A 14,190-nucleotide genomic window follows, 5' to 3' on the forward strand; every position below is an offset into this window, starting at 1 on the left:
CCCTACATTTTCCCCCTTTCCCTTCTGAACACAGGGATTCCTCATTCTTCAGACTACGAGTGCCAGATAAATCCCTCCCTACATGAACTCTCACCTCTCACTCTGAAAATTCAGGATCCAAACAGTGCAGAGAAGTTGCTAGCTTTTACTGTCTGAATTCCTAATCCAAATTTCTCACCATCTAAACTTAAGAACTGAAGAGATTTGGATAGCAAGTAACACTGTTGTACACTAGTTCTGTCTGTAAGGACGATGTCTATCAACTTTATTCCACAGTGGCTTCCTCACAGCTGTACAGTAGGGACCAAATTCTCATGGGGCATTTCCCAGTGATAATTCTGGGCAATGCCAGCACCCTATGAGGAACACATTATGGTCAGATAAGCTTAGAAATACTGTGGTTGCCACCCTTCTAACAGATTCATGAGGCACATTGACAAAGCTGAGTTTAACAAATTCAATAGACGTCTTTGTTGCAAGACTTTTCAGAGTTGAATATATTTGGATTGTTTTGGGGTTTTTTGTTGTTGTTTTTTTTGTTGGTTTTTTTTTTTTTTTTTGAGAGGTTTTTGCTATAGGGTGCGTGCGCTCACCAGAAAGACAGAGAGAGACTGAGAGACAGAAAGCAAGAAATCACCCCCTCCCCCCAAGGGGAATGGCCACGCTACAATCCTTTCTCCTCTATTCTCCTCTCAGGATCCTGAGCACACACGTGAGTTTAAGCCACTGGATCTAGGATTCAAACCGCGGTCGACTACCTGGGAGTCCAGTAACCTAGCCATTACGCCAACAGCTGGTCCCCAGAGCTAAATATATTTTACCATACGTCCTTTGTTCACATATCTATGACCTTCCTGTGAAATTTGTATCCTTCAAAGTACACTCTTGGAAATGCAGATTTGGGGCACAAATGCACTTTTCTCATGCTTTTTACCAGGACTTTGTCCTAAGACACCACTAACTAGTAAGTACCTTCGTGGAAACTGAAAACAAATTTGCACACACACCTACAAACACACAGACACACACACCCGGACGTATTTTGCCTCCAATTTCTTGGAAAATTGTTTATAATGTAGATTTTATTAAAGCAAGGCACCTTTCAGAAATGAGATGGTACTTTATTGCCATCTAGTGGAAATTTTTGAAACATACCAACCTGCAGCCCACAACATGAATGGAGCCCTACCCAGAAATCACATTCCAGCCTCCCTCTTCCCTATTAACTGGGTCTGTAAAGGCGCCTAAGTGTCTGCATTCTCAATAAACTCTCTGGGTGATTTTACGATCTAGCTCTAATTCAAAAGAAAATATATTTGTGACATTTTGTACACAACCAAGATGTGCAGGAAACAAGTATAGAGCCATCCCTTAGGCTTTTAGGCATATAAAACATGGCAGTAATTGAGTGAATTTCCAGAGTCTTATCCTGGAAAGAAAAAAAAAATCTTTAAAACAAAAGAAAAAATTTTTAAGGTTTGAACAAACATAGAATTTTTAGGTAAGAGGAGAGTAAAGACTTTTGAATACCGTTACTAAACTCTGAGATGAAAGGAAAGAAGCCAGGATCACATTCCTATCTCATTCTACTGAAGACAGAGTCACAGGGGAAACCATGATTCTAGATTTATGTGGGCCCATCCCTACTTAGTAATATGACCTACTGCACCTAATAAAATGGTCCAGCGGAGAGGTCTTAGTTCTGAGTCTACGAGTTGGGGTAAAGGACATGGTCTCTTTCACTGTCTTTTTCTGTAAAATAAAATCATTGGTTCCCTGGATAGTTGCCTATTCACCTAAAAGAAGTACTTTGAAAGTAAATATATTAGTCAAGGTAAAAGTACATTATAAACTCTAAAATAACATATATGAGTTGACTCTAATTGGTCAAAATTGTAAATAAGTCCAGGCAGATTGAAGATGACAAGGTCACCTTGAGATATGACCCTGTAAAATCCTTTTCTTGTCAGCAAGTTGATTTAGTGAGCTTTGTTTCCTGAGATTCTGTGGAGAGAAAAATCCTTTTTATTGTACTGCCAGAGTCATCTGTCTAAAACATAAATTTCACCAGGTTACTCTAGTTCCATCTCACCTGTCAGGTCTCGGATCAAATGCCAGCTCCAGAGAGAGGCCTTCCCTGACCCTCCTGCATCTTTAGCTACAGACTTCTCCCAATCTCTAATAACCATTTACAATTTTCTCCAGGACACTCACCACTACATCAAAGTGCTTAATTCATTTCTTGTTATTCTGTCTTCTCAAGAATATGAAATATCTCTGAAGGATGGTTAATATATATTTATCTTATTAACTACTTTTTCTAACAAGGTCTAGATCAATGCCATGCAAAGTATTTCCTAGGCACTCAAAATGCTTGGTTGAATGAAGTATTTGTCCTCTTGCAGGAGACGCCTTTCAGGTCAGTGTCTCCTTTCTATGAAAATCCACCTCCTTTTACCCACAGACCTGGGTCCCTAGAAGCATGTATGAATGGTATGATTCTTCCCCACCAGTCCCAAAAGCTGACTGAACCAGGAGCAGGCACCAACCCAAGTTGGACCAATCCAATAGTCTGTCGGAATTTGAAGAAGTGCTGAGCTCCGGTCAACATGGTCTATGGCATGAATAGAGAGGAGATGCATCAGGAATTATGAAGAGATCATGTTCATCCATGTGCCATCCACAACAGAGAAAGCTAGTTTGGGATAGAGACAGAGAGAGAAAGGAGACAGAAAACTATAAGGGCTTAAGAGAGAGTTGTTCTACAAGCCAGACTATGAAAGATAGGCACTGGGGACTTACACCATAATGGTTACATCACTAGACTCCCACATAGTTGACCGCAGTTCAAGTCCCAGACCCAGCAGCTTAAAACTCACACCAGGCACATGTGCATATATGCCCAAGATCTCAAGAGGAGAATGGAGGAGAAGGGACTGTGGCATGGCCATCCCCTCTGGGGGGTGATTTCTCGCTTTCTGTCTCTCTGACTCTGTCTGTCTTTCTGGCGAGTGCACACACCCTATAGCAAAAACCTCTCAAAAAAAAAAAAAAGATAGGCACCATATGTCCCCTGTTAATACATACCAAATGCCTGTACTCTACGGCAGAAACTGGAAGACTGGAAGGTATAATAGCAGAGAGGGCAACTGCAGATATCAGAGATGGTATGGGGGTGGGGGTGGTAATGGGATGGAAGGGAGGGTATCAGGGAAAAACAAAAGAGAAGCATTTAACAGACACAAAAATGAAAAGTTCTCTGTTGATGATAATGTATATGGTAATATTGTTAACTTGATTAACATGCCCTCTATTCATGCTGGCAAAAATCATTTATTTTCTAGGTAATAAGTAAGAGTGAATTGTTCTGATTTTCAAGGTCCTGACTCCACATTCTCATGAGACCTTGCTGCTCATGGAGTCCATGAAAGCCACAAGTTCATGGATTCTTTCCAATAAATTCCCTTTTTTTGCTTAGACCAAAATTAAACTGGAGCTCTGTTACTTAAAGACTCTCAGACTAAGATATACCTTCCACTAAGTAAGCAGCCTCAGGCGCACAGGGCCTGTGTTTCATTCACCCCTAAATCCTCAGAGCCCAGCATAATGATGTGAAGTAGATACTCAGCAACCTTCTTTGAATTCATGGACTTTATCTCTTCAATGCACAAAAATCTGGTTTTTTCTTTTTCACATACAGTGTTCCAAAATATTCCCATATATCTGTGCTGGTCAGAGGTCACAAACTAGTGACTCAAGTGTTGACTCAACCTACAAATTTGTTTTGTTTGTTAAAGTCTGTCTTGACCTCCACAGTTATGGAAGAAAGGAAGGAAGGCAAACAGAAAAAAAGCAAGGAAAGAAAGAAGAGAGGAAAGGAGAAAAGGAGTCAGCATTTAAATATAGATTTCACAGAGGCCAGCAGGTAGCATTGTGGTTAAGGTGCTGGACTCCTACCCAGACAATTGTGGTTTGAATTCCTGACCCAGCAGCTTGCAATCATGCTGAGTGCATGTGCATGTGTGCCCAAAACCCTTAAAGGAAAATTGAAGAGAAGGGATTGCAATGTGGCCATCCCCCAGGTGGTGATTTCTCGTTTTCCCTCTCTCTTTTTCTGTCTCTCCTCAGTGAGCACATGCACCCTGTGGCAAAAACCTAAAAAAAAATAAAGAAATAAAATAAAGAAAATAATAAATAAAAATAGATTTTATATAACAATCAAAATCCAGCTTCTCTTTAAAAAAAAAAAAAAAAAAAAAAAAAGATAGCCTATACTCAGGAAGAAGTAATTTGTTTTCTTATTTGGGGAAGTCAACACAAATCTGAAATTTAAATGTCCCAAAGGGTAATGAGTACAACCAAAAAGCTTTCTCTCTCTGTTTTGTCTGCCCCCTCTACCCCACATATCCTGTTCCAACAAGAAAAATCTGCACCCTCCCAGAGACAGACATGGCAGGGCTGTAAAACAGAGGCTCAGCTATGAGCTATGCCAACATTTTCATAAGAAATGTCTCTAAGTTTCAACAGTTGCAGCCACAGTTTCTGCCAATGGAAGTCACCCTTGAAGCTAATCTGCATAAGACTTTTGGCCTTGATCATGCAAGAAACCTGCTAAGACAAATGACAGTGTCAAAAGCAAGCTCATTAAATGTTTGCACTGCTTTATGGCACAACCTTCATTCTCTCAGACACTAGTGCCTCTCAGAGATCTTGATTTTCTGCGGCAGGCACACTAAAAAGGGTGCTGGCTCACCAAAGGCAATGGTAACATTAGCCCATCACCAGTGCACATTTCCTGACTTCTGTCTTGGGCCGGATTCCCCCAGCTGCAAGTCCTGAAAGAGAATATTGAGGGTGAGAATCACCTGGGAGGTCATCTCAACAGCTGAGTGTAGGGGAGCATAGAAGTAAGACAGAGAAGGGAGAGCAGACAGAGCTAAGGATCATGCAGGTGACCCCTGTGGGCCACTAGGGCTCAACCTCCTGGAAAATTCTGGGAGACTATGTAGAAAGTACCTCAGAGTCATCTTCTCTATCTCCCAGAGGTGATGAAGCTGGAGTATTTATCTTCCAGATTCCACCCATCCTCCCAGGGCCATTCACTCCCAGCACTTATGTCTGTCCCACGCATGTAAGACCCCAGCAGAGTACTGGTGGCACTGGCAGAAAAACACTCCCTACGACCTCAAATGCTCCATCCCTGCACCCCTTCCCTGGTTATCAGTTATGACATCTACCATGAAGGAGGTAGTCATGGCAGGACAGATGTGTCAAGTATACAGCACATTATAGAAATTAAGCATATGGGACCAGCAGATAGCACCAGCAGTTGGTGTAGTGGCTACGTCTCTGGACTCCCATGTAGTCAAGTACAGTTCGAGTCCCAGACCCAATGACTTAAACTCATGCCAGGCATGTGTGCGAACAAGCCCAAGATCCTGAAAGGAGAATGGAGGAGAAGGGATTGTGGCGTGGCCATCACCCTGGAGGGTGATTTCTCGCTTTCTATCTCTCTGTCTCTCTCTGTCTTTCTGTCTCTCTCTGTCTTTCTGGTAAGCACATGCACCCTATAGCAAAAACCTCTCCAAAAAAAAAAAAAAAGGAAAAGAAATTAACCATAAGTAGACAGCATGTTTTCTTGGTGCATTTTCTTTATTCTAATCAAAATGATTCCAACTCTCTCTCTCAGTATTTTAAAAATGACCAGAGAAAAGCCTAACTCAGAGAGCTTCCCTCTCTCCATCTCCTTGGCCCAAAAGAGGATCAGCCTGGACTTTCCTCAAGGAGACACGTTAAAAAAAAACAGAGAAGTGGACCTTTGATTTTGAGCCAGCTGTTCGCATCTTTGCTAGAGTCCACTTGGGACTTAACATGTTGAAATACTGCAGTTTCCAAAGCAAACAGCTTTTTTCCCTGGCAGGCCCTTCTAGTTTACCCATCCACAGTGTGCTTTCTTTGTCACGGGAAGGCCGAGCCTTATGGTGAGGTTAATTTTGATCATTTATCATTGAAACATTCTTCATTCATGTGCTAATTTTTACATCTCACTGTCACTTCAAAGAAGTTCACCAGATGTTCTGGATGAGTATTTGATATGTTCTTTATAGAGATGCTCAGCTCTCTTAGTCGCTGGAGGGTCTTCCTTTACATCAAAATTCTGGCCCACACACAGTTCTCCACCTCTTCACAGCCACAGACATCTCATCAGGGCTTTAGTCACTCAGCTCTATTAGAGTGAAAAGACAGTCCTGGGGCAGCCACAAAAAGGGCACTTGATTACAGAGTGCAGCGAGCAAATTCCAATTCCAAATCTCCAGCATTTGACTCCATTTGGCAGCCATGCTAAGCACCTGCTTGTGCCCAGTGCTGAATGATGTGCTGGGGATAGAAGGTCAGGAAAACCTGTCTCTGTTGGCAAGAAACTCCAGTCAGGTGGGAAAGATGGGAAAGTAAAGGAATGATCGCCGTGCAGTACGATGTATGTGAATAACAGCTCTCTCTAGGAAGAATCAATAGGACATGGTTACCAATTACAAGTGAAGGCTGAGGGAGGACTTCCCCCACCCTACCCTGCACCAGACCTCTGGCTTGGATAAAGAGGAAGGTAATAGAACAAAAACAGAAATAGAGAAGAAAGGGCATAGAACCTGTTGGGTGGGATAGTATGAGAGGGTAGCAAGGGAAAGGGCAGTCAAATAAAAAAAAAAAGAGTAGTCCAATACACCTATTTATTCTTTCATTCAGCTGATGGTCTTCATGCTACACTCTGCTGAAAACACAATAGGAAGCCACACGAAGTGGTTGTCTTCATAGAACTGACTTTCTTTTGAAGAAGTCAGAAAATAAACAAGGACACTAATAAATTAACAACATATTTTCATAGAGTGTTAGATACCTGGTTTTGTTGCCTTTGTGACAATGAACAAAGAGTAATGAGAGTTAGGAAATCTATAGACACAGTGGTACGTGGTAGGGCTTCTCAATCCTGGCTTTATATTAAATTACTTGGAAAGAATTTTTTTTAAATACATCATGCATGCCAGCAGGTGGTATGGTGGTTAAGGTGATTGGATTCAACATAATCAACTTTGCAGGTTGAGTCCCAGACCTGAAAAAAATAAACACTATTCCCAATAGGGCATGTGTGCCCAAAATCCCAAAAGAAGGTAGAAATAGAGAGAAAGGGATTGTGGCATAACTATTTTCCTTGGGGGCAAGGGGGGTGTTTTCTCATCCTCCCCTTTCCATCATACACCCTCTGACAAATTAAACATGTGTATATATAAACATACACACACTCACACATATATAATGATGTATTAGATACAACACCCAAAACTCAGTGATAAAAGAAATACTTAGGGCTAGGTAGTGGCAACTGACCCACATGGAAAAACATTCTGGGACCTCCCTGAGTGCACAGCTACGCATGTGTGTATCTGTGATCTGGGCCAGCTGAGACTGGGCGGTAGATCAAAGCATGAAGACTCTGTTGAGGAAATCTCTCGCTCAATCTCAGAAGAAATAAATAAATAAACTTAAAATACAAAAAAAAATCCTTTATAAATTGCATTCATCAAAATTATAACTTTGAGGGTGCTGGCAAATGGCATAATGGTTATGGCAGCTGGATCCCACATGGCTGACTGCATGGTTTAAGTCCTAGACCCAGCAGCTTAAAAACTATGGTGGATGTGGGTGAGTGTGTGCCCAAAATCCCAAGAGAATGGAAGAGAAAAGATTGCAGCATAGCCATCCCTCCCATTCCTTCCGGGGGTGGGAGGGGCTTTCTCACTTTCTCTCTCTCCCCAAGCACACAAGACCTATAGAAAAAACTAAAAAAGAGAAATAAAATAATTTAAGGGGGACTAGAAGATGGTATAATGGTTATGTTGCTGGACTCACACAGAGTCACCCCAGACCCAGTGGTTTTTAACTCACACTGGGTGTGTGTGCATATGTGCCCAAAATCCTGAGAGGAAAATGGAGAAGAGATTGCAGTGTGGCCAACACCCACCGAGGGTGGGGGGATGATTTCTCATTTTCTGTCTCTCTCTCTGGCAAGCATAAGTACCCTATAGCAAAAATCACTCTCAAAAAATATTTTTAAATATATTATTTAAAAATTTTGTACCTCAAAATTCACTATTAAGAAAGTGAGAAGATGGCTTTCCATGCTACACACCCAAGGGTCCGTATGGCATTGTTCTGAGTTCCCATCGGAACTTAAAGGGAAACGTTCACGATGTCCAGCACCCTCGTTGTCCTGCAGATGAAGGAGAAGGATGTCCTCAAATTCCTTGCTGCAGGAACCCACTTAGGTGGCACCAACCTTGACTTCCAAATGGAGCAGTACATCTACGAAAGGAAAAGTGATGGCATCTACATCATAAATCTGAAGAGAACCTGAGAGAAGCTTTAGCTTGCAGCCCGTGCCCTTGTTGCCATTGAAAACTCTGCCAACGTCAGTGTCATATCTTCCAGGAATATTTGACAGAGGACTGTGCTGGAGTTTGCTGCTGCCACTGGAGCCACTCCTATTGCTGGTCGCTTCACTCCTGGAACCTTCACTAACCAGATCCAGGCAGCCTTCTGGGAGCTGCGTCTTCTGGTGGTCACTGATCCCAGAGCCAACCACCAGCCTTTCACAGAGGCGTCTTGTGTTAACCTACCTACTATTGCCCTGTGCAACACAGATTCTCCTCTGCGCTATGTGGACATTGCCATCCCATGTAACAGTAAGGGAGCTTATTCGGTAGGTCTGATGTGGTGGATGCTGACCAGGGAAGTGCTTCGCATGTGTGGTACCATCTTCTGTGAACACCCGTGGGAGGTCATGCCTGATCTCTACTTCTACAGAGATCCTGAAGAGATTGAAAAGGAGGAGCAGTCTGCGACCAAGGAAGAATTTCAGGGTGAATGGACTGCTCCAGCTCCCAAGTTTATTGCTACTCAGCCTGAGGTCGCAGACTGGTCTGAAAGCATGCAAGTGCCCTCTGTGCCCATCCAGCAGTTCCCTACTGAAAACTGGAGTGCTCAGCCTGCCACTGAAGACTGGTCTGCAGCCCTCACTGCTCAGGCCACTGAATGGATGGGAACAACCACTCAGTGGTCTTAAGTCTGCTCTTCACAGACTCTTATACAAAGTGGAAATAAGGTTGATAAGGAAAATAAACAACAGCTTATAAAAAAAAAAGAAATTGAGAAGATGACGCACAGAATGGGAGAAAAATCTTTGCAAGTAATGTATCTGATAAAGGATTTATATCCAGAATATGTAAAGAACTCAATTAAAAATAATAAGACAACTCCATTTTAAATGAGCAAAGTATCAGAACAGACATGTCTTTACAGAAGGCACAAAAATACATGAAAATATGCTCAACATCATCATTCATTAAGGAAATGTAAGCTACCACTTTTACTCTCAGAGAGATACCACTTCATACTCTCAGAATACCTATAATCAAAAAGACCTACAACAAGAGGCCAGAGAGTGGTACAGCAAAACACTATTTTATATGAAGGTTTCCAGTTCAAGTCCACAGACATCTTTGAGAATTCTGGGCACACATGTGCTCATGATCCTGAGCTGACTGAACGGTTGAGGGTTAATTGCAGCATCAAGATCTTTTGGGGAGTGTTGTCTCTCTGTCTGTTTCTCTCTTTCTCACTCTTTCTGTTTCTGTGTGTGTGTTTCGTTTTTTTTTGTTTGTTTGTTTGTTTTGAAAGGTTTTTCCTAGGGCACGTGCACTCACTAGTCAGACAGAGAGAGATGGAGAGAGAGAAAGCGAGAAATCACCCCCCAGGGGGGATGGCCACACCACAATCCCTTCTCCTCCATTCTCCTCTAGGGATCTTGGGTGCACACGCACACGCGCCTGGCGTGAGTTTAAGCCACTAGGTCCGGGACACAAACTGCGGTCAACTACATGGGAGTCCAGCGACATAGCCATTACACTAACTGCTGGTCCCGTGTGTGTGTCTTTCTATGTTCTCTGTATCTCTCACTCATGGAAGAAGGAAATAAATAAACTGAAGAAAAAAAGATAGACAATAACAAGTGTTGGCAAGAATGCACAGACATCAAACCCTTATACATTACGAGTTGGATTGTAAAGTGGTGAAGCAACTTTGGAAAACAATTTGCAAGTTTCTCAAAATGCTAAACAAAGAGTTATCATATGACTCAGAAATTCCACTCCTAGAATCTACCTACCTAAAAGAAATGAAATCATCTGTCTATATGAAGACTCGCCCATAAATGTTCATAGCTGCATTATTCGTAATAGCCACAAAGTGAAAAGAACCTAAATATCTTTTGATTGATGAACAGATAAACAAAATGTGATCTATCCACATACTAGAATACTATTCAGCAATAAAAAGGAATGAAGTGTTGATTCATATAATAACATGGATGAACCCAGAAAGTGTTATGGTAATTGAAATAAGCCAATGACAAAGAACTAAATATTGCATAATTACATTGATATAAAATGTCAAAAATTGGCAAAAATATAAAAAGAGAAAGTACATTTATGTTTTCCTAGGCTTCGGGGGAGAGACAGGTATGGGGATTTAATAGTTAAGAGATTTCATTTTGAGATGATGAAATGTTCTTAGGTTATGGTGATATGTATACAACTCTATAAAAATACTAAAATTCATTGAATAGTAAGTATGCTTTAAATGGGTAAATTATATGGAATGTAAATTATATTTCAATAAAGCTGTTCAAGAATTAAAAAATAAAATGTATATAATTTAGAAGTATATGTATGTACATATCAATGCCTCACCCAATGGTTCCCAAACTTGGTTGCACATTATAATCACCTGGGATTGCCCAAGTCACATCCCACAGAGATTAAATAAAAATGTTGGAGGAAAGGGTGAGGCATATTGAAAGTCCCTAGTTACTTCCAGTGTGCAGCAAAATTTGAGAACAAGTGGCCCACAATCACTCCCACAAAGATTGGCTTAACTAATTAGAGAAAAGTGTAAAGATTAGTCAGTTTTAAGATTCTCCAAGTAATTCTGATGGGCAGAATCTGACAATCCTTGATGAGGAGGGATGTTGAAACTGATGTCTGCACATTCATTCCAATGCTCCCTAACAGAGTAGCATCAATGGGTGGGAAACTACATTCAGCTTAAAGAATGAGCCTCATTGTTTTAAAGGTCACCTCATTTCCTGGACAGGAATTAGCTCAGGAGTGGGTAAGTGACTTACTAGTGGAATATTGTCAATGACTTTAAGGAAAGTTTTTCTTGCTCTTTAGAGAGAACAAGAAGCCAGATTTTCTCTCTTGTCACTGTGACTGCAGGAGCCTGTAGTACAGGTGGCCCTGATAAGTGAAAAATGTTGGGAAAAAGCCAATATCCTGGATGCAGAGAGGGAGAAAACAGGGGTCCTGAATGCCAAGATCAAACTGCTTAGTCAACCTTGCTGGAATCCTACTACCTCTAGGCTGCCTCATATGTGAGCCAAAGATTCTCTCTCACTTTATTTAAACCAGTACAAACCAAGTTTTCCATTGCTGCCCTAAACCGACAAAGGTGGTAGTAGAGGGTGTCTATGAGGGGGACCAGCAGTTGGCGTAATGGCTATGTCGCTGGATTTGCATGTAGTTGACCACGGTTCGAGTCCCAGACCCTGTGGCTTAAATTCACGCAGAGTATGTGTGCGTGAGTGCCCAAGATCCCAAGAGGAGAATGGAGGAGAAGGGATTGTCGCATGGCCATTTCTGTCTTTCTGGCGAGCGCACATGCCCTATAGCAAAAACCTCTCCCCCCAAAAAAAGGAAGAAAAAGAAGGTGTCTATGAGGAAGTTAAGCAAAGGATGAGACCAAGGGAGCAAATGATCCAACTCTGAAAAACTGATAGAAGAGATTTGGCCATGGGACTAGAATATACAAATATCTGAAACAAGAATCTTCTTGGCGCATACATATACAGGAATAAATGTCATAGTGAGCAATTCCACCAAGAGTCATTCCTTGTGATACAAATGACCTCACTGGAAGAAAGAGCAATGTTCCTACATATCTAAGACTCTCAAGCTGGGCTGACATTTGATCCTCAGTGTAGCCTAGCATATCATGCTCTAATTATTAAATCAAGAATAGGCAAATAGGGGTGGGTGTGTGTATGTGTGTGTATGAGTGAGAGATAGGAGAGAGAGAGAGAGAAAGCAGCTGGTGTGTGTGTGAGTGAGAAAAAGATAGAGAGAGGGAGAGAAATAAAACAGCTGGTCATTACGTTGAACCAAAAATGGCAAGAAAGAGTTCAGAATTCTTGTAGAACCTATCCTTTATAGAACATTAAAATTGTAAGACTATTCTCTGAGAGCATTCATAAGCTGCAAACGCAAAGCTCATGCCTGCATTCCCAAGTACTTTCCCTTCATCTCAAAAGCATCAAGAAGAGAGAGAGTATGGTCTTTAATAAAAAATAAAAAAAAAAAATTAAAAGGTCATTTCTCAAAATAGCCTTGAATATTTCATAGCTTTAAAGTTAGGGAGCAGCCTCAAAGGAAAGCTTAGCACCATCTGCCTCTTGTCTTAGCTTTCAACTTTGGTTTCTCTGGGGGCAGACTTTATTAATAAACAGCAAAGAGGCTGGGTTATTGAGCAGTTTAGAAACTCTTGCATCTTTGAGGAGGTTGCATGTGCTCACATCACTCTGGAATACAAGGCAGAGAGGCACTTCTAGGGGAGTCCCCAGGGTGCTGAAGCAAGAAAAGCAACAAGTAAAGAGAGTCAGGACTCCTGAGCCCTGTGTGTCCCTGCTACTAAAATGGGGTCTGAAGCAAGTCTTTGAAGCTCTCTGAATCAGTTTCCTTGCTGGTAGAGGTGAGATAAAGATGCCCCTCTCTTCTTTCCCAGGGGAATAAAGGAACTCAAGATAAGGAGGGGCTTTATAATACACAGAGACCTGCACCAGTGGAAATAGCTGTGTTTAGAATAGGGCAGAGACCAGAAGGAAGAGCACCTGTTCTGAGGTAGCGGCTTCTTTCTGAATACAATTAAGAGACTCAGTAACAGACACAGTCTGTCCATCTTCTTTGTGGAAATCCTCCAACATCAGTGAGATGATTTCTACAAGTCATAATTGAGATAATAGCTAAAAGTCTCAGTGTTGGTCAAAGCTTATTGGCAGTGTTAATTGTTTTAACCTGCGTCAAAGGACGTCTCCTCATTTTATAAAACAATGCTTTTGTCCTAGTGACTGGCAGTGCTGTGTCCTGGTAAATGCTATGGTAAAGCCAGCAGGGCCCTTTGGGTCATTACCATAACAAACAATTGCAAGTTTCTGTAAATGCTCCCTTGTAACTTCTGCTGAAAATAAAATAGTATTTTAATAACCTCCACAGCCCACCATTGACTCCTCTCTTTAGAATATTCGCTGAAGGCCCCAGCAAGTATGTAAATTGCCTCTAATATGCTCTCATTCTGCTCATTCTGCTGGGGCAGAGCTGGGGATGGCGGCATACTCTACTCGGGCAGTCCCTGGAAGTGCAGTGCGGATCAGAAAGCAAGCTTCTTGACTGACATTATCTCCTCCTGGGCAGAAACCAATTTCAGCAAGAACTTTGTAATTTGGAACTCAAGGATATAAGATGCATTCAGGGAATCATTTTCTCTCTACAAATTACAGGTTTGTCATTTAAGAGGTTTAATATCACTGAAAGGGCCTGCTTCTGCCTTTTTTTTTTTCCCCTTTCTGAAAACTGCCATATTGATGCTCTCAGAACAGAGGCTTAGAAATGAGAATAATGGCCTCTACTTCAGACAAACAAATCCATTGTTCCCTACTAGAGGGAAAAAAATAATGCCAGACAACAAATATGTATTTATTCAGCAAGCTCTTGAAGTACTTAGGCAGCATGGCAGACCTAAATGTTTGGCACATAGAAGCTGTTCAATAAATATATGAAGGAAGGAAAAAAGAAAGAGAAGCAGGGAAAAAGGAAGAAAGCAGAGGAGAGAAGAAGGGAGGGACAGGCAATTTCTATGGTAGAAATTTCAAGATATAGTAGATACCAACACATTTTACAACACAAATGTTTAGTCAAAATTTCCCTTAATGCCTTGGGGATGTTAAAATTCACAGGAGGCCATTTATATGGACTGAGCTCCTATACTAGACCCAACAGACCAAACTAAAATAGAAACTTTTGCCTG

At 41.5% G+C, this 14,190-nt stretch overlaps 1 pseudogene; it reads left to right on the top strand.

Annotated features, from left to right (window-relative positions):
• Positions 1 to 8,245: 8,245 nt before the first annotated feature.
• LOC102502285 (40S ribosomal protein SA pseudogene) lies at positions 8,246 to 9,118 on the top strand (annotated as a pseudogene).
• Positions 9,119 to 14,190: the final 5,072 nt, after the last annotated feature.

Source organism: Tupaia chinensis, unplaced genomic scaffold, assembly GCF_000334495.1.
Source record: "Tupaia chinensis unplaced genomic scaffold, TupChi_1.0 Scaffold148557_1, whole genome shotgun sequence".
Taxonomy (NCBI): domain Eukaryota; kingdom Metazoa; phylum Chordata; class Mammalia; order Scandentia; family Tupaiidae; genus Tupaia; species Tupaia belangeri.